General features: G+C 48.1%; 2 long non-coding RNA genes across 2 annotated transcripts; both read left to right on the top strand.

The window, feature by feature from the left end:
• Positions 1 to 422: 422 nt before the first annotated feature.
• On the top strand, positions 423 to 3,665 carry LOC124523847 (uncharacterized). The gene is made up of 2 exons (XR_006965111.1): positions 423 to 1,100; positions 1,856 to 3,665. It is a non-coding gene; the product is annotated as an uncharacterized LOC124523847 (long non-coding RNA).
• Positions 3,666 to 6,664: 2,999 nt separating this feature from the next.
• LOC124523848 (uncharacterized) lies at positions 6,665 to 16,536 on the top strand. Its single transcript, XR_006965112.1, has 3 exons — positions 6,665 to 7,762; positions 8,941 to 9,079; positions 15,543 to 16,536. It is a non-coding gene; the product is annotated as an uncharacterized LOC124523848 (long non-coding RNA).
• Positions 16,537 to 17,950: the final 1,414 nt, after the last annotated feature.

Raw genomic sequence — 17,950 nt, forward strand, 5'->3', positions numbered from 1 at the left:
AAGAAAGGGTCTCAGACAGCTAGGCTTTCAATTCCCCATCTATAAAGTGGGGGATAATACCCGCGTGGGGGAGAGTAGTTGTGAGGAGTAAATGACATAATGAAGATAAAGCACTTGGGCCCAAGGTTTTCCACTGTAATTTCACAGGCATCAAGAATTGAATGATACATTTGAAAAATATGAACAGCATTAATTAAAAAAAAAAACAGCAGGAAATGGAAAATTTTAAGCTTCTAGAGTATTTCAGTCTGCCCTTCAATATGTCCGTCCTGCTGGAGGTGAACTTGGGGGTGGCGTTTGATCTATGGGTCCCCAGGAGCCAGTCTCTGCTAAGCCTGGCGTCATTCCACATCAAAGGAGACAAGGAGAAGTCAGAGGAACCGAAATGCTGCCCACACTTCAAAGGGAGTTCCTCTTCCGGAAGTTGTTACAGCCTTTCAAGGAGGGTAAAACAGCGGTGCAGCTGGGGGGGGGGGGGGCACTCTCAGCGAGGTACAGCGACATCCAGCTGGCTTCCACGGTGGGACGCGGAACTTTCCGGGGTCCAAGCAGCACAGCGGGGAATGAAGATGTCGCTGTGTATACAGACCGTCGGCCCCTCCGCCTTCCTCCTTCCCAGCACACTGAGGGGCAATCGACAAGCTCCGTCTCGGAGTGGACCATCAGCGACGGCCAGTCCCCTGCAGGCGGTGCCCCGCTCTGCGCTCTGTCAAGTCCACAGCTCTGATTCCTGGGCTTCCGCCGAGAGGCTAACACATTGGATGGCTGCGTTTCAAAGTCACAACCAGAAATAAAACGCTCCCTATTCTCGGGGCGGAGACGGCGGGGATGCAGGGAAGTGAGGGAGCGAGGCGGGGGTGGGGAGGGTGGTAGTGAAGAAGGGGCCTAAAATGATCTGCTGTCTCCTGAACAGGTGCTCTGGGCCCAGCATTTGAAGGCCCCCTCTCGCCGGCCCCCCGCCCTCGCGCCTAGGGCCCTCGGCTAAGCTGGCGGTGGACAACAGGCCCTTCTGCACCCGTCCGTAGCTCACTTTCTAGTGACAGAGAGGGACAGAAACGGGCTGAGAGGGCTTGGGGAATTTCCCGGCGCTCCCCTAACAGGTTAGGGAGGTGGTCGAGCTGCGGGCGGACCCTCCGGTAGGCCCTGGGGTACTCCCTCGGCGCGCAGTACTGCCCCGCCCCTGCGATCCCCACCCCATCGACCCTTAGGCATCCCCGTTACCCCCTGCGCGTTCACAGCCTCTCAACACCCCACTGACCGCCCCCCCCGGGCCGCTCGCACCGCCCAGCCCCCCCCCCATCCGAGCACACTCCCGACCCCCGCGCGGTCCCACCTCCAACCCCCTGCGCACCCCCCCTCGCTGGCGCAGCCCGGGTTGTCTCGGGACCCACCCCCCCCCCCGCCCCGAAAACCCGGCGGAGCCCGCGCGGGGCGGGGGCCGGATGCGGAGACGTGCCGCACGTGCGCCGCGCGGGGATTGGCAGCTCGGGCCCCGCCTGCGCCCCCGCGCCCCCGCCGAGCTGCGGAGGCCCGGGCTGGTGAAGGGGCGCCCCGAGCCGCGGCGGCTGCAGCCGGTCCGGAGCGCGGGGGGCTGCCTGGGCGCGCGGGGCCGGGCTGCGGGGTGCGGGGTGCGCGGCCCGGAGCGGCGGGGGAACAATGACAGCGGGATGGGAAGTGGGAGGGGGGTTGGAGCAGCCTCCGGAAAGCGCCGCCAACTGCACGGGTGCTCTCTTGCCCGGCGAGGCTAAAACGGGCTTGCTCAGAGGGGCCGGAGCTGCTGTTTTGCCGAGTGAAAATACTTTCTGTAAGTGATGAAAAAATTTTCCACTTTATTCGGTTGTTGGCTGGGGCCCAGTGCATCGAAGTCCCAGAGTTCTTCGGGGAAGAGCCAGGAGGTTTACTGCATCCTCCGACCTGTGTTTCGCGGGGAGAAGAGTTAAGAAGCCTGAGCATTCTAACGCAGCTGGCGGAGCTTGAGAAAGTGACAAAGGCAGAGCTCGTGTGCGTGGCTCGGGGACTGATGCCCCGCCTCTGAGCCGGGGACCAGAAATGTGTCCATTAAGGGACTGGTAATGGCTGGGTTTAGCCTGGGACGGTTCCCCCAAGGAGGCGATTTGAGAGGAGGCTGTAGGTGCCCGGCCTGGGACTGGAAGAGCAGTCCGGGAAGGGCCCAGGGGGCGTGGAGGGCGCTCCCACTGGCCACCTGGGGACAGGAGGCAGCAAAGGCGCCAGCAGCCCTCAGAGATTCCTGGGGCTGTGAACTGCGCAGGGCCTGTGGCTCCTGGTCCCAGCTACAGTCAGCCCATAAAAGATACACGCAGGGGACCCCTTCCCTCCCCCCCCTCCCCCGCCCCCGGAGCCAATGGAAACCTACCCGCCGGCGGAGGAATTGCCACCGGCCTGCGGAGGAAACATTTTCGGACACCTGGCCAAGAGGCTTCCCTTGGGGGTTGCCTTTCCAGGAGCCCAGGACAGGTGTGTATGAAGGACCAAAATACCAGGAGCGTGTTCAATTAGTCATTCTTTTGGATCAGAGCGCCTGCTGCTTGTAAAGCCACACACACGCCATTACAAACTGTGAGGGGGCGAAGAGCAAAGGCAAGAGGGCAGAGGGGAAGAAACGTGCTTCCTGCCCTGAGCATCTTAGAGGGGCCTTTCCCCCTGTTGTATGTCCTGCATCATGTTCCCTGCTGTAAAGGTTAGCGTCTTGTATTTGTGTAATGCTTTACAGTTTCAGACTGTATGATTTATCTGGTAAGCACTGTAACCTATAAGACAGGTATTATTACTCATGTTTAACCAGCAGAGGAAGTGATGCTCAGATTAGCTAAACCCTACACCCAAAGTGATACTGCCGTTAGTGATGGCTGTGGGACTAGTACTCAGTGTTGTGGCTGCAAATCCAGGGCTCTTTAAATACATCAAAGGAAGGAAAGCAGGCCTGCTCTATGATTCTGGCGCCCAGGACACACCCAACAATTAGAATGAAATCCAGAAGGACTAGGTTAATTTCTTAGTCATTGCTCCTTCAGATCGTCCCCTTGCAACACAGGTGAGCTCCAGTATTATACACCTGTGTGTGAAGAAGGGGTTCCATTGACTCGCTGCCAGGAAAGCCAGTCCTGAAGGTAAGAACAGAACGGGGGGATGAACACGGGTCACCAGCTGTGGCTCCCTTCCTTATCCACACTTAATAGTGCCTGAGAATGAGCAGAAGGACAGCTCCATTCACGAGAGCCCAAAAGGGAAGGAAAAGCACTGGTGGTAGGAAAATGCTGTGTCGTGTGTAAGACCTTGGAGGAATATAGGGTAGGGAACTGAGAATGGGTGGGAACTTTTTTTCACTAAAATAAAATGAAAGAGTCAGTACTCTAAACCGAGATAAGGTCAGTGGCTTACATTTACATGACTTCCATTCTGATCAATGGACCATGTTTGCTTCATTTCCTTACTCTCTAGACGTGCACTGTTCCTACAGTAGCCACTAGCCGTGTGTGTATGCTGAGCCCTGAAATGTGGCTAGTCCAAATCGAAATGTGCTGTCCATGTAAGAGTCACACTGGATTTGCAAGACTTGGGAAAAGTAACAGCTTACTGACACCTTTAACACTGATTATGCCTTAAGAGAATATTGGGGATCCACTGAATTAAAATCAAATACATTATTAAAATTAGTTTCATCTGTGTTTCACTTGTTTTCATGTGGCTCCTAGAAAATTTTAAATTGCATACATGGTTTGTGGGGGCTGAGAACGTTCTTGATCTGGGTGACAGAGATTTATGGATATGTGCGTAGGTGTTCATTTCATCCAACTGTGCCCTTAAACCTTGTGTACTGTACTGCTATATGTTAATAAAAATCCGTTTAAAAAATTTAAAAAGAAACTAACAGTGGGTTCCTGTTGCATTTAGAGCAAAAGCGAAGCTCCTCTCCTGGGCCGCCAGACCTGGCCTGCTCCTCTCCCTCGCCGGATACCATTCTCCCCATGGCTCACTGACCTTCCCACTTCTCCAGTGTGCCTAGCTCATACCCATCTTGGGATATTTGCATTTGCATTTTCCTCTGCTTGGAAGGTTTTTCGTCCAGATCTTCTTTGCTCCCATTCATATCTCAGCTCAAACATCACCTCCTTCTTCCTTGACCATCTATATCGGTTAAGATGTTTTGGTCAAAAGGAACAAGAAACCTAAATCGGCTTAAACATTGAAGGGAGTTTATTGGCTGTACAACTAAGTCCAGAAGCAAATCAGGCTCCAGCCAGGGTATAGTCAGGATTTTTCTGTGATTCTCTGGGTGCTCCCCTCAACAGGTCACCTTTATCCTCATGCTCAATATGGCTCATGCAGCAATATGGCTGCAAGCAATCCCTGGCCTCACATCTATATCCAACCTCATCCAGAAAGAGAGATTCTTGTCCTCCAACACTCAAAGGAAAGTCCTGGACTTCACCTAACCAGTCCCTTAGCCCAGGAGAATCCCACACACTAACTGGTGTAACCCTGAACCAGTCAGTGCTCAAAGGACCCTAATTAGTAGGCTTAGGCGGTGAAAGCCCCATGCCACCACCCAAATCTCAAGGCTACGATGTGTTTGAGACATTTGGATGGGTGCTGGGGAAGCAGCTGATGTGTCACTAGACCACCCTACCACCTTGAGTCACTGTCAAACCAGTACTTGGCAAACTTTTCCTGTCATGAAAAAGAGTAGATAATGAGGGTTTGCATGCCTCCTAGAAGTTTGTATTGTTTTAGAATCCTTAAAAATATATAAATGATTCTTAGCCCATGGGCCTTACTAACTAGGCCAAGGGCCGGAGTTGACCCAAGGGCTGGATTTGCCAACCCTGATCTAGACCATCGTGATGCTTGTGATGTCTAAATTTACCTTGTTTATTTATTTCCCCTGACTATAATGTAAGCTCCATGAGAGCAGCAATCATGTCTGTCTTACTCACCACTGTCCTCTCAACACCTAAAACAGTGCTGCGCAGAGATGCTCAATAAATACTGGACGAACGATGAGAAGAACTTTATGTCAGAGTAGGAGGACCCAGTGCCTTGCTCTGACCTGGCTTTTTCTGCCCTCCCCTCTAGAGGACACAGCTGTCCCATCCTGGGCAGGACAGCCGCCGGTCCATGAGATGGCTTTATGCAAACTGAGAAAAGGAAATCGCTCTGACTGATGCAGCCTGGCACCCAAGGCCATGGTGAGGGGGCAAGGACTGGATTGTGTACAGCGGCCTCGGGGTGGAGTTCTGAGTCAGGGTTCTAAGATCTCACCTTCTTTTATTGTTCCCACACCTCTACGGCAAATCCTCTGGCTGTGCTCTGCGTGCTGCTTTGACTCTCTTCTCTTTCACCAACTCCCCATACCCTCTTGTTCCGGTTTTCGGCAAAATGACTGCAATTTGCATGTACTGAAGTGAAATTCTCATTTGGTACCTGGAAGGGCATCCAAGCGTAACAGAATGTGGCATCGGGTCAGTATGCGGTGGGGGAGGGGTTTCTGTCCAGTGCGCTTACTAAAGCTCAAGAAAGACAGTGGGAACCTAGAAAAAGGGCCAGCCAGAGTCGTCAAGGAAATAGGGAAGCTACCATAAAAATACAGAGAAATATGTTGAGGGTTCTTCCATCTGGGAAGATAGAAGCCAAGAAGGAATCACATCTGTTTGATCATGAATGTTAGGTGAGGCTGGTCACGAACGCATTCACCAAATCCTGAACTAGACCAGGGTGCCCTGCTTAAAGCTTGAGAGAATTCTGTTTAGGAAGAATAAAAGAAAATCTGACTTCACTCCGTGGGTGGTAAGCTCATGGAACTCATTACCCCAAGCAGGCATCAGGCGGGAAATAAAAACGCCCAGTAACCAAGACTGCTGTTGACAGATTTTAACGACTTACAAGAGGAATGAGGATGCCTTGGGATATCAGGATGTGCTCTTAGAAGTGGCTGACAGGAAGTGTAACTTCACATTGCTTCCCTGCATATCCCCGGAAGGGACAGAGTTCCAAGCAGGAAAGATCACGAGTCATGGCCATAGGCCACCCATGTCTTGGGAGGTCTGGAAGATTCCCTTGCTCAGGGCACGGGGGCCTCATGGATCAAAGAGTGACTTCCCCAACTTGAGTTCCTCTAGGCCAGCTACAATCTGTCACTGGGAATCTGGAAGTCATTAAGATAATAAAATGATGTTCGTGGAAACATTACATAAATGCCTACTCAGTGGAAACTCACCTGGTGTCATTGTAATAGCTAATGTATATTATGTGCCACGTGCTGCTATAAGTACTTATTTAATCCTTATAACAACCCTGTAATATGGGTACTATCATATCATCATCCTATTTGACAGGTGGGAAAACTGATTCACAGAGAAATAACTTTTTCAAGGTCCCACAGCTAATAAGTGATCCAGGATTCAAACTCAGGCTAACTGTGGAGTATATAATTTCCCCCATGAAACCAGGGTTAGGGCCACCCCTACAATTCTACTGAGGAAGACACTGCTCAGCTCCAGTCAAGTGTCTCCATGAAGGAATGCAGGCCCATCGTGCCCATATAGATTTTTTTCAAGGAAAGTCATACGAGTCAACACTTGGTTCTGGATCGAACAAATCCAGCTAAGTCTAGCCTGAAGTCATCTGGCTCCTGACTTCTGCTCTGCCCGCACCACCTCTCCAGCAACATGTCTCACAGACAAGACGCTTGACCCAAGTTCCTAGGCATGTGCTCTGATCGGTGGGACAGACTCACGGGGCTGGGGTGCTTCTGTGACTGGGGGGTCTGTCCCTACTGGAACAGGTTTTGTGTCCCTGCCACTCAGCAATGTCCAGTAATCTCTCTGCTCCCTTGCAGTTCCAGGACCCACTGGAAACTATGAATGCCATCACTGAAAGTAGCATCAAAGGCTCTGAGGCAGAGAGGTGGGATGTGTGGGGAGATAGGCTCTCTGGCATAGAACTTGATTGGCCAGAAGAAGCGCATAAACCACACAAAATGTTTAGAATCCAGGGCTACACCTTACATCTGGTGGGTTCTGAGAAAAGTGGCAAAGCAGAGGCAGGGCAAGAACCCGTGGCATCTAGTGGAGCCTTCATTCAGGGTCACCCCATAGGGTTGGGCAGGTTGCGCACTGCACCTCAAGTTGAACAAAGAGGACTGGGGGCCTTTTTCTAGTTTACACAAAGGCGCTATCTATTTGTTAAACTGAGCACTCCTGAGGCTGTGTCTGCCCAGAGGAAGGACCTGCCCAGAGGAAGTCTCCATATGTACCTGGGGGACCCTGAAGAAATTTGGGGTGCTGCTCTATAGCACACAGCCTGATGCACCGCCACCTCAGGACAGGGCTCCGAGCTCAATGACAGGACTGAAGCTCAGCTTCAGTCGAGGATTTAGAGCTCGGGCTCCCCAGCTCCCTGTACCAGCCAGTGCTCCAGGGAGGAAGAAGAGGGAGGGCAACGAGGCCAGCCTGCAGCAGGACCAGGGTTCAGCTTCCTCATTCCGTCCCCAGTGAGGAGAGCAAGGCCTACCCAGCCCCTGGGAGCAGGAAGTGAGAGAAAAGGCCACACCTGGGCACACGACCCTTTATTGCACAAGAGCCCCACCCCCCTCATAAAAGTGTCTGAAACAGCGTCCTGGATCCTGACCAAACAGATTACAGCAGCGACCTTGGGGGGAAGCCAGCAGAGGGGTGGAGACTTTCTCTCCCCTACAGAACACGGAACCAATCTCAGCTAATCCTCACAATTTCCCTGTTCACGGGTAAGGAAACTGAACCACGAGCTAAAGAAAGATAAGGAATTGGGTCAAGGTCACATAACTAGTAAGTTGCAGAAGTGGGCTTTGAACTTGAAGTGGACGCTGTGGCCTCTGTCCAGGTTCCCCTTCAGGGCTGATGACAGCTCACAGCCAGTCCCTCAGGAATAGCCCTGCCTGAAGGGAGCCACCCCGCGTCCAACACTGGCCCCTTCCTGGGGCGGCCCCCATCCAACTCAGCCGTGCTGGGGTGGGGGTGGGGTACAAAAATCAAATCCCTTGCCTCGATTTGGGACAATTCCGAAGGGCCATCCTGCCTTCAGAGTTTTTGTTGCAACTGTCGCATGTCAACATATCCCTCTGCTTCCCTCACTTCTAAGAGCTGCTGCTGGGGGGCATGCTCCCCAATAAACTCTCTGCTTGCAAATCTCCTTCTTAGCATTGGCTTTGGGGACACCCCACCTAAGACCCCTGCGTTCCCCACCTTTATGAAACACTGCCTCCCACCTCAAGCTTGCCAGGATAGAAGAATCCAGAATTCCAGTAGGGAGGGTGAGGCAAACCAGCAATGAGCAACAGCAGGAAGCCACCATCACCCCCTAGACTAGGACAGAAGATGGGGCAGCGTTACCCGAGCCCAGGGGTCATCCAGCAGAAGCTGGGACCACAGTAGGTCACAGCAGGTCTGTCTGGGAGAAACAGAAACCCCCTACTGGAGACATCCTTGAGGTTTGGGGGCGTAAGACCCTGGCTCCTCCCTTCTCCCTCCTTCAGTTTTATGACTATAGACTACTTATAAGCACAGAGAGTGAATACCCAGGGTTAACTCTGCACCTATTTAGGTAATATTAAAAACTGAGAATGTTAAGTCAGTTTCAGGTCCCTTCTGAAAGGGAAACATTGCTGTGGAACGAGAGCATCATCAGCCTCAGCCCCGGCCCTGCACAGCCTGAATGTCCAGACTTTCTATCCCTCCTGGATCTTTGATCCCTCCTGGATTGGGGGTGGGTAGCCCAAAACAGCCTGGAGAGCCAGGGGACTTTACAGCCAGAGGGTCCATCCTATGGAGGGGCCCCTAACTTTAGGAGTCCGTCACTCCAGGGCATTAAAGTCACCTCGGGGCTGTGAATGTCAGTCCAGAAGAGTGTGTGCATATGTACGGCGTCTCTCTCTGTGGTTCACAGACGGGCGGTGTGTGCACATCTTTTCCAATGGAGAGGAGTCGTTGGCATCGGTAATAGATGGAATGTGACTATTGTATGGTGTGGAGGGACAGCTCCTCTGGCCTGTCGCCAGGGAAGGAAGACAAGATCCAGTGGAGAGGTGAGGACCAGGGAGCCCAGCCCAGCTCCCGGCTCCAAGGAGGCCGGCCCCGCCCTGGAGACAAGCTGCCATCTGTTTGTTTTCCGGTGGGCTGGAGACCTGGGCTGAAGGCACATCTGCTTCTGTTTATTCTTCCTCCTTATCTTAATGGGCCCCCACCCATCACCCCCTGTTACTCCTTGCCACCCACCTCACCACCGCTGGGACACTCTCTTGCTGCCCCAGGCAAAGACTCAGGGCTGGGGGTCGGGGGGCGGGGGAAGGACAAGCTGGAGACTTGGTGTCCTGGGTTAAGCATCCTCACTAAACACCACCCCCCCACACACAAGTTCAGCTGGACTCTATGGTCAAAGTGGAAAAGGACAAAAGGAGTAAAAGGCCAAAGACTCTCCTCCCGAGAAGGAAAGCAGGAAACTGGTAGGTTGCCAGGGGCAACCTTAGCTCTAAGAGAAATGTAATTACATTTAAATTTCAGGTTACACCTAGGCTAATAACTACAACTGGAAATTCCTGTGGGGAGGAGGAAGTTTTCTCTCGTTAAGAGATAATAGAGAGTTACTCGCCCTTGAACCCAGAACAGTCAGTTTCGTACAGGAAGAACTTCAGTCACAGAGGGCCCCTGCTAGCCAATAAGGCACCTTTGTGCAGATTAGAGAAAGGGGCCCCTTCCTCCAGGCGGCTGCCCTCTCACTTCCCAGCACCCTGGGACAGGAGAAAAGGGACAGTTACATAATCCTAGCAGCTCTCCCTTCCTCCCTCCCTTCGCTCTCCCTTTCAATAACCTGGACAGCCTGAGCTCTGAATACACCACCCCAGGAGCAGAGAAAACCACCGGTAGCTGTGAGGGAAGCTCGAAAGGCTTTGAACACTAAACTGGTCCAAAGTCCCTGCTCTATTTCATTCCATGATAAGGCTTTGAGTTGAGCTGTAAGAAAGCTTTCTAATCATGTTCCAGGCCTGACCTGGGTTATGCTAAGTTGTGATTATTGGCAATTTAGAAATCATGAGAAAGGTACCATATTTCTCAAGGATTTCCTTTTTTTTTTAATTTTAATTTTTAATTTAATTTTTTATTTCAGAGAGAGAGAGAGAGTGAGTGGGGGGTGGAGGGGTAGAGGAAGGGAGAGGGAAAGAGAGAGAGAGAGAGAGAGAATGAGAGAGAGAGAGAGACCCAAGCAGGCTCCATGCTCAGCAAGGAACCCTACAAGGGGTTTGATCCCACAACCCTGGGATCATGACCTAAGCCAAAATCAAGAGTCAGACACTCAACCGACTGAGCCACCTGGGTGCCCCATCAAGGATTTCCTTCTTTAAATTTTGCTTAATACCTGTCATCACCACGCATGGTTTTTGCTTCTGTTTTTAAGTGTAGATATTATGAAGTTCCGTTCTTTTTAAGTAGTTCTCTTTTTTTTTTGGTAGCAAAATTGGCAATATAGCATGGTGGTTCCAAGCCTGATTTTGGAATCAGAATGATCTAAATTCTAATTCTTTACTCCCCTAATTGCTCGCTGAGTGGCCCTGTACAATTTACTTAACTTCTCCACGCCCCAGTTTTCTCATCTATAAAATGGGGATAAGTAAGAGTACTTACCATAAAGAATTGGCACATGAATTAAATGAGGTGATGCATGGAAAACAAAGTGCCGGGCACACAGCACCTAATATCCATTAGCTATTCTTAAGCTTCTTTTAAATGGGTAGGGAAAGTGACACCTTGCTTCTGGGTAACCGAGAAGGATGACCATGTTTTCTGTCTCTTAGAGAAATGGCTGATTCACTGTCTGGGGCAGAGAAAGTGAAACTGGGGCATCAACTTGTGCCAAAAGACTAGGAAGTGTTCAAAAACATAGGAGATATAGAAGGGATTCTTCCTGGCCAAATGTGGGACAATTAGAGCACCAAAATGAATAATGACTACAACTGGTAACATGATGAACAGAACACACTCTATATGTCCATAGTGATATTCAAAACAAGAGGGGAAGGAAGGGAAATAGCTAATAAAAGTGGAAGGAATAATAGAATTGGATATCACTATTTTGCAGCCCCCAATAAAATAAGTGACTTATACAAAGTTTATCAATGGAGCCACTGGATAAAAGTTTACTAGACAGTAAGATATTCACTTTGCCACAGAGGACCCAAGTATTATCAAGGGGGAAATTTCTCTTTACAATAGAGAGATCTGGGAGTCAGTATCTTTTTTTTTTTTTTTTTTTTTTAACGTTTATTTATTTTTGGGACAGAGAGAGACAGAGCATGAACGGGGGAGGGGCAGAGAGAGAGGGAGACACAGAATCGGAAACGGGCTCCAGGCTCTGAGCCATCAGCCCAGAGCCTGACGCGGGGCTCGAACTCACGGACCGCGAGATCGTGACCTGAGCTGAAGCCGGACGCTTAACCGACTGTGCCACCCAGGCGCCCCTGGGAGTCAGTATCTTAACTGAGTAATCAAACAGAGCATCACCAATAGTACAACAATTATGCACCTTCTGATGTAATATAATCTTTTTTTAAGTTTATTTATTTTGAGAGAGAGCGTGGGAGGGGCAGCGAGAGAGACAGAGAGAGAGAGAGAGAGAGAGAGAGGGAGAGAGAGAGGGAGAGAGAATCTCAAGCAGGTTCTGCACTGTCAGTGCGGATCCCAGTGTGGGGCTCGATCATGACCTGAGCTGAAATCAAGAGTCAGACACTCAACCAACTAAGCCACCCAGGTGCCTCTGATGTAATATAATCTGAAATACACAATACCGCCTGTGAATTATTCCTGCCAAAGTAACTACCATGAATCTAACGAAGCCTCATGACTACATTCCAGCACATGAGAAAGATGGAGATAGAGGAACAAGAGAAATCAAGAAGATAAACTCACAATGTGGAACAGACCATAAGACAACTGACCGGTGACAAAGGCTCACTCCTTGACCGGACTTTAGTCAGGCTCCTTTGGATGTCTTTTGATTAGGACTTGAACTTGGTCCCCACTCTGTCTTGAGCCTGCCCAGCTAGTCTTAGCAAAGAATCTTGCTAAATCATCCCCCACCCTTGACATCTGATCACCCTTGACTTCGGATCAAGGTCTTCCGCCCAGCTTTGATGTCTAAGTCCCTGACCTGCCCTTAGCGAGTCATTTCAGGCCAGTGTAGCAAGAATCCCACTTACCCTTGATGTCTGCTCTTAGTACTTGTCCATCCACCGATGCCCTCATCCTGCTCTTTGGCTATAAATCCTCACCTGTCCTTGTTTCAGAGCCGAGCACAATCTGTCTCCCTTATTACAATAATCTTCGTTATCATTTGACAATAATTTTTTCATTAACACTTCAAAAAGTTAATGTCATTTAACAAATAAAAAGGTGGATTACTTTAGAATCAAAGAGGTTAGAAAGACTTAACAATCAAATGAATATAAAAGGTACCATGATTGGATTCTGACCAAAAACGAAAAAAAAAAAAAATCTACGAAAGATATTTGGAGGACAATTAGATCCTTTTGATTATGGACTGGATATTACAAAAGTATTGTTAGTTTCTGCAGGTATGATGATGGTACTGGTTATGAGGAGGATGTCTTTACTCCTGTGAAATACCCACATTTTGGTAACACCTGTATGTAGAAGTTGTCTTAGTTTCCTAGAACGGTTGTAACAAAATAACCGCAAGCAGGTGGTTTTCAGCAACAGAACCTTGCCCTCTCACAGTTCTGGAAGCTAGAGGTCTGAAGTCAAGGTGTCAGCGGGGGCCATGCTTTGTCCGAAGCCTCTGGGGGGGGGAAGATCCTTCCTTGCTCCCCCCAGCTCCTGGGGCTCTGGCAATCCTTGTTGTTCCTTGGCTCGGGACCACATTCACTCTAATCTCTGCCTTCAAGTCACGTGTCCTCCCCCCGTGCCTCTCTGTGACTTCAAATCTCTCTCTCTTTATGAGGATACCAGTTACTGGATTTAGGGCTCACCCTACTCCAGTACATTCTCACCTGCACGTGATCACATCTGCAAAGGTGCTACTTATAGGTAGGTCACGTTCACTGGTACGAGGGTTGAGGACTTCAGGCTGTCTTTTGGGGGAACATAAGTCAACCCACAACAAGGGTGAAATGTCAGGATGTCTGAAATTTACTAATTTCAGAAAAAAATTTTTTAACCAAAGAAAGTGTGAGAAAGGAAAAAAAACTAATGTAGTGAATGTGATCATCGTGAAAGCTACGTGGAAGGTTTAGGGGTGAGTATTGTATTCTTTCAACTTTTCTGTATGTTTGAAAATTTTCAAAACAAAAAATTGAAGAAAATTTAAAAATAAATAAATAAATGAATAATTGAAGAAAAACCAGACTCCTGACAATTCTGCCACCCACAATCCTATTGTTTCATTCATTTATATATATATGTGTGTGTGTGTGTGTGTGTGTGTATGTGTGTGTGTGTATATGTATATATGTAAGTACATATATGTAAATATATGTATATATATATTTTTAACAAGCATTCTCATTTTTAATAAGCACTTAAAGATGATTCCAATGCACCACTAGGGTTGAAAAAATACTATAAATGCTAATACTATACCATACTATTAAAAATACTATTGGGTGGCTCAGTCAGTTAACGGTCTGACTTTGGCACAGGTCATGATCTCACGGTTCATGAGTTCAAGCCCCACATGGGGCTCTGTGTTGACAACTCAAATCCTGGAGCCTGCTTCGGATTCTGTGTCTCCCTCTATCTCTCTGCCTCTATCCTGCTTGTGCGCTTTCTCTCTCTGTCTCTCTGTCTCTGTCTCTCTCTCTCCCTCCCTCCCTCCATCTCAAATAGTAATTTAAAAAATACTACTACTACTAAATACTAAATATATATATACACTAAAACACTAAATATATTTAGTAAATATAAATACTAAATACTGTAAATAATACCATCCTTATATTTATAGTACTAAATGCTATAAATATCATAAATACTAAAAATATTATAAACTCACATGGATGTATATAAATCTCCTTCCCCTTCTTTCTACTAACACACTCTAAGATGTATTCTTTTTTTTTTATTTTTATTTTTTCAATGTTTATTTATTTTTGGGACAGAGAGAGACAGAGCATGAACGGGGGAGGGGCAGAGAGAGAGGGAGACACAGAATCGGAAACAGGCTCCAGGCTCTGAGCCATCAGCCCAGAGCCTGACGCGGGGCTCGAACTCACAGACCGCGAGATCGTGACCTGGCTGATGTCGGACGCTTAACCGACTGCGCCACCCAGGCGCCCCTAAGATGTATTCTTTTAAGAGCGTAAATTTATGTAAAATTGTGTCCACCAAAACAACATACACATACACACACTCATACAAAGATGGTGAGTATTTCAGAGCACACTGTCCAATGTAACAATGTCTAACAACTTATTATTAGATATATATTTCACAATAGGGAGTTATATCCAAAGTAAATTTACTTCCCTTAAATAGGCTTCAGCTAGGATTTTTTCACCCCTCTCTCTGCTCTTATCTCTCTTATGGGTTATATGCTTTTTTTTTTTTTTTAAGTCTCTTTACCCACATCTTAGCAGAGCTTGGGGAGGAGGCTTGAGGCTGATGCACATGTTCAGTCTGCTGTGTTTAACGGGAAGTCCTCAGAACCCAACGTTTTCCACCCTAATTTTATTGAAATAGGCTTCCTCATGTAAACTAGTCCCAATTTTGAAATGGAAGTCAAGGAGAAATATGACTTGATTCACGTAGTTTGAAGACCACTTTCCAAAAATGCTTTTGGCCTGCGTGGTTAAGTCTGAATGATCAGTCTAAGTATAATCGTCTGACCATCATGTGTGGACCGTGTATACACAGCTCGAACCCAAAGCCCCAGCCTCGTCCCTTCTGATGAACACCAGTGCCCACAAACAGAAGGTTCCCCTTCTCTCGCCCTGGAATAAACAGGAAGGTCTCTTGGAGCTGTGGTCTCAGGGCCATAGCCCTGCCCCTAATTTCTTCAGACCCTTTACTAAGAACTGAGTCATTGCAACATCGTGCTCAGCCAGCTGTCTCAGCACAAGAAAAGCTTTGCTGTGGTATGAGGTTTTGTGGGCTGCAAACTACATCTAGGTCAGCAAATTAAACTCCACGGTGTGGTTACACAGTCCAGCTTCATCTAGCTCAAGGGCTGTCTGACTTCACTCTCTGGGCAATGGCTCCTCTGGCACTTGGGACACCCTCGGCGGGTGTTTAAGGTACAACACTTCAAGCCTAAACCACTGGATGGCATGTGCCTAAACACAGAATCTTGTTTTCTCCGCCAGGGCTCCAGGGTATGTGAGTAACAGCACTCCACATCCGTAGACACTGAGATTTTGTGTGTGCATATTGGGACAAAAGGGGAAGGTGGAGACGTATTTCTTTGTTCCTTATTTTCATCTACTACTTGTGTTTTTTTGCTGCCATGATGACCCAAAATGAGCCTTTTTTTTTTTTTCTCAGTTCCCTTTCATGGAAGAAGAATTTTAAGTTTCAAGAAGAATTTCATAACAGACGGCCAACTGGTATACCTGGATAGGGTTTTACAAAAAGCAGTAAGTAGTTCAATGGAGTGGAGTCACCTGGTTCAGGAACTGGGTCTCAGGTTTACAGTGGATAAAGCCCTCAGATATGTTAAAAATTCAAAACAACTCAGCAAACACTTACTTGAGGGCCTGCTGCTATCCAGGGCTCAGGAATACAGATGTGAAAACCAGAGTTGCCTTTCAGGAGCTCTTTGACAATGGAGAAAGTTCACCAACATTCTAGTGGATGACTACACTTTTTACCACCTAGCACCTACTCACACTTCCGGAAATAGTACCCCAAGTTCACTCTGGGGAAAACCCCTCCTTCATTCTCTGTGTGCTTTCATTGGAACTAGATCTGCCCCTGGCTCTAGAGCTGAGATACAAACTCAGGCCTGGCCATAGTGATTGGTTGAAGATATACATGAAATGTTTGCTGATAGTATTCAGGAAGAAGTACTAGATACTTTTTACCAGGGTTGCTACCAATAAGGATGATATGAGAATAGAGTTGCCAGAAGCCACAAGATGAAATCTAAGAATGAGGCCAACACAGCAGAAGATAGACCTGAATGAGAGAAACTGAGCTCCTTGGTCAAGCCATTCTTGAAGTTCCATATATTCCTACACTTTCCTGTTAATTGTCCCAATTATCATTTTTATTTGTTTAACCTACTCAGATGGCATTCTCTGTAACTGGCAACTGAAACAGTTCTGTGTCATAGGTTGAATAGTGTCCACCAAAAGTTCACGTCCACCCAGAACTTCGGAATGTGATCTTATTTGAAAATAGGGTCTTAGAAGACGTAATCAGTTAAAGATGTTACAATGACATCATCTTTAATACACAGTGTGCCCAAATATTTTTTTAAGTTTAATTACTTATTTGGAGAGAGACAGAGACAGCACAAGTGGGGAGGGGCAGAGAAAGAGAGAGAGAGAGAGAGAGAGAGAGAGAGAGAGAGAATCCCAGGCAGGTTCCACACTGTCAGCACAGAGCCCGATGTGGGGCTCGATTCCACGAAAACCGTGAGATCATGACGTGAGCCAAAACCAAGAGTCGAACACTTAACCAACTGAGCCACCCACAGTGTGCCCCAAATCTAACGACTGGTCTTCTTAAAGATGAGGAGAGGCAGAGGTTGGAGGCATTTATGTTGCCAAAGGCCAAGGAGCGCCTGGAGCCACCAGCAGTGAGGAGGAAGGCGAGGAAGGATCCTCTCCTGAGAGCACGTAGAGGGAATGTGGCCTTGCTGACACCTTGATTTCAAATATCTGGCCTCTAGAGCTGTGAAACTTCCAGTTTTAAGCCACCCAGTTTGTGGCACTTTATTACAGCAGCCCTAGCAAACCAATACCCTCTAATACATGAAATCACCCAATAAATATTTATTGGGCCCTAATATGAGTCTGAACAGATCTCAGAATAAAATCCAGAGAATGCAGAGAGATACCTGAGCTGGGACATTATGAAGCCTGAAGGACTTGTGGCCTACCAACCTGCCCCGTCCGTGGGCACCTCCGGAAGGCCCAGGGGAATCTGCAGAATTCATGTTCTCCGGGGCTCCCCTTCTCTAGCCTTCTTGCAAGCCCCTCTCCTAACACGTGGACTTCTTTTTCTTCAACAGAGAAATGAGCTCTGTTTGATATAAATTGAATACATTTCTCCCAGTTTGTCTTTTGTCTTTTTACTTCGTTTATAGTAACAGTTGCCCTGCAGAATTTCCATTTTTTTTTTACATTTTCAAATCTATCCTTTTTTTTTTTTTTTAAGGCTTAGAGTTGTTGGCTTTTAAGCCCTTTGTGGGGGGGGGGCACCCGGGTGGCTCAGTCGGTTAAGCATCCACCTTCAGCTCAGGTCATGATCTCACGGTTCGTGAGTTCGAGTCCTGCGCTGGGCTCCCGCGTCGGGCTCTGTGCTGACCTCTCAGGGCCTGGAGCCTGCTTTGGATTCTGTCTCCCTCTCTCTCTGCCACTCCCCCACTCACGCTCTGTCTCTCTCAATAAAAACATTAAAATTTTTTTTTTAATTTCTCATTTTTAGCTAATGGGCTATACTATCTAATAACGTAGCTTTTTTTCATTTTTTTCTTACTGTAGAAGAATACACATAACAAAATTTCCTATCTTACCCATTTGTTAAGCGTCCAGTTCAGTGGCCTTAAGTACATTCGCACCGCAGTGCCACCGTCACCACCATCCATCTCCAGAACTCTTCCCATTTTGCAAAACTGAAACTTGACACCTATTCAACGATAAGTCCCCATTTCTCCCTCCCTCTGCCTCTGGTGGCCATTGTACTTTCTGTTTCTATAAGTTGAACTCCTCTTAGTATCAAGGCAG

The sequence above is a fragment of the Lynx rufus genome, unplaced genomic scaffold (assembly GCF_022079265.1).
Source record: "Lynx rufus isolate CCGP_SWC_20201006 ecotype Redwood Valley unplaced genomic scaffold, mLynRuf1.p SCAF_4, whole genome shotgun sequence".
In the NCBI taxonomy this organism is placed as follows: Eukaryota; Metazoa; Chordata; class Mammalia; order Carnivora; family Felidae; genus Lynx; species Lynx rufus.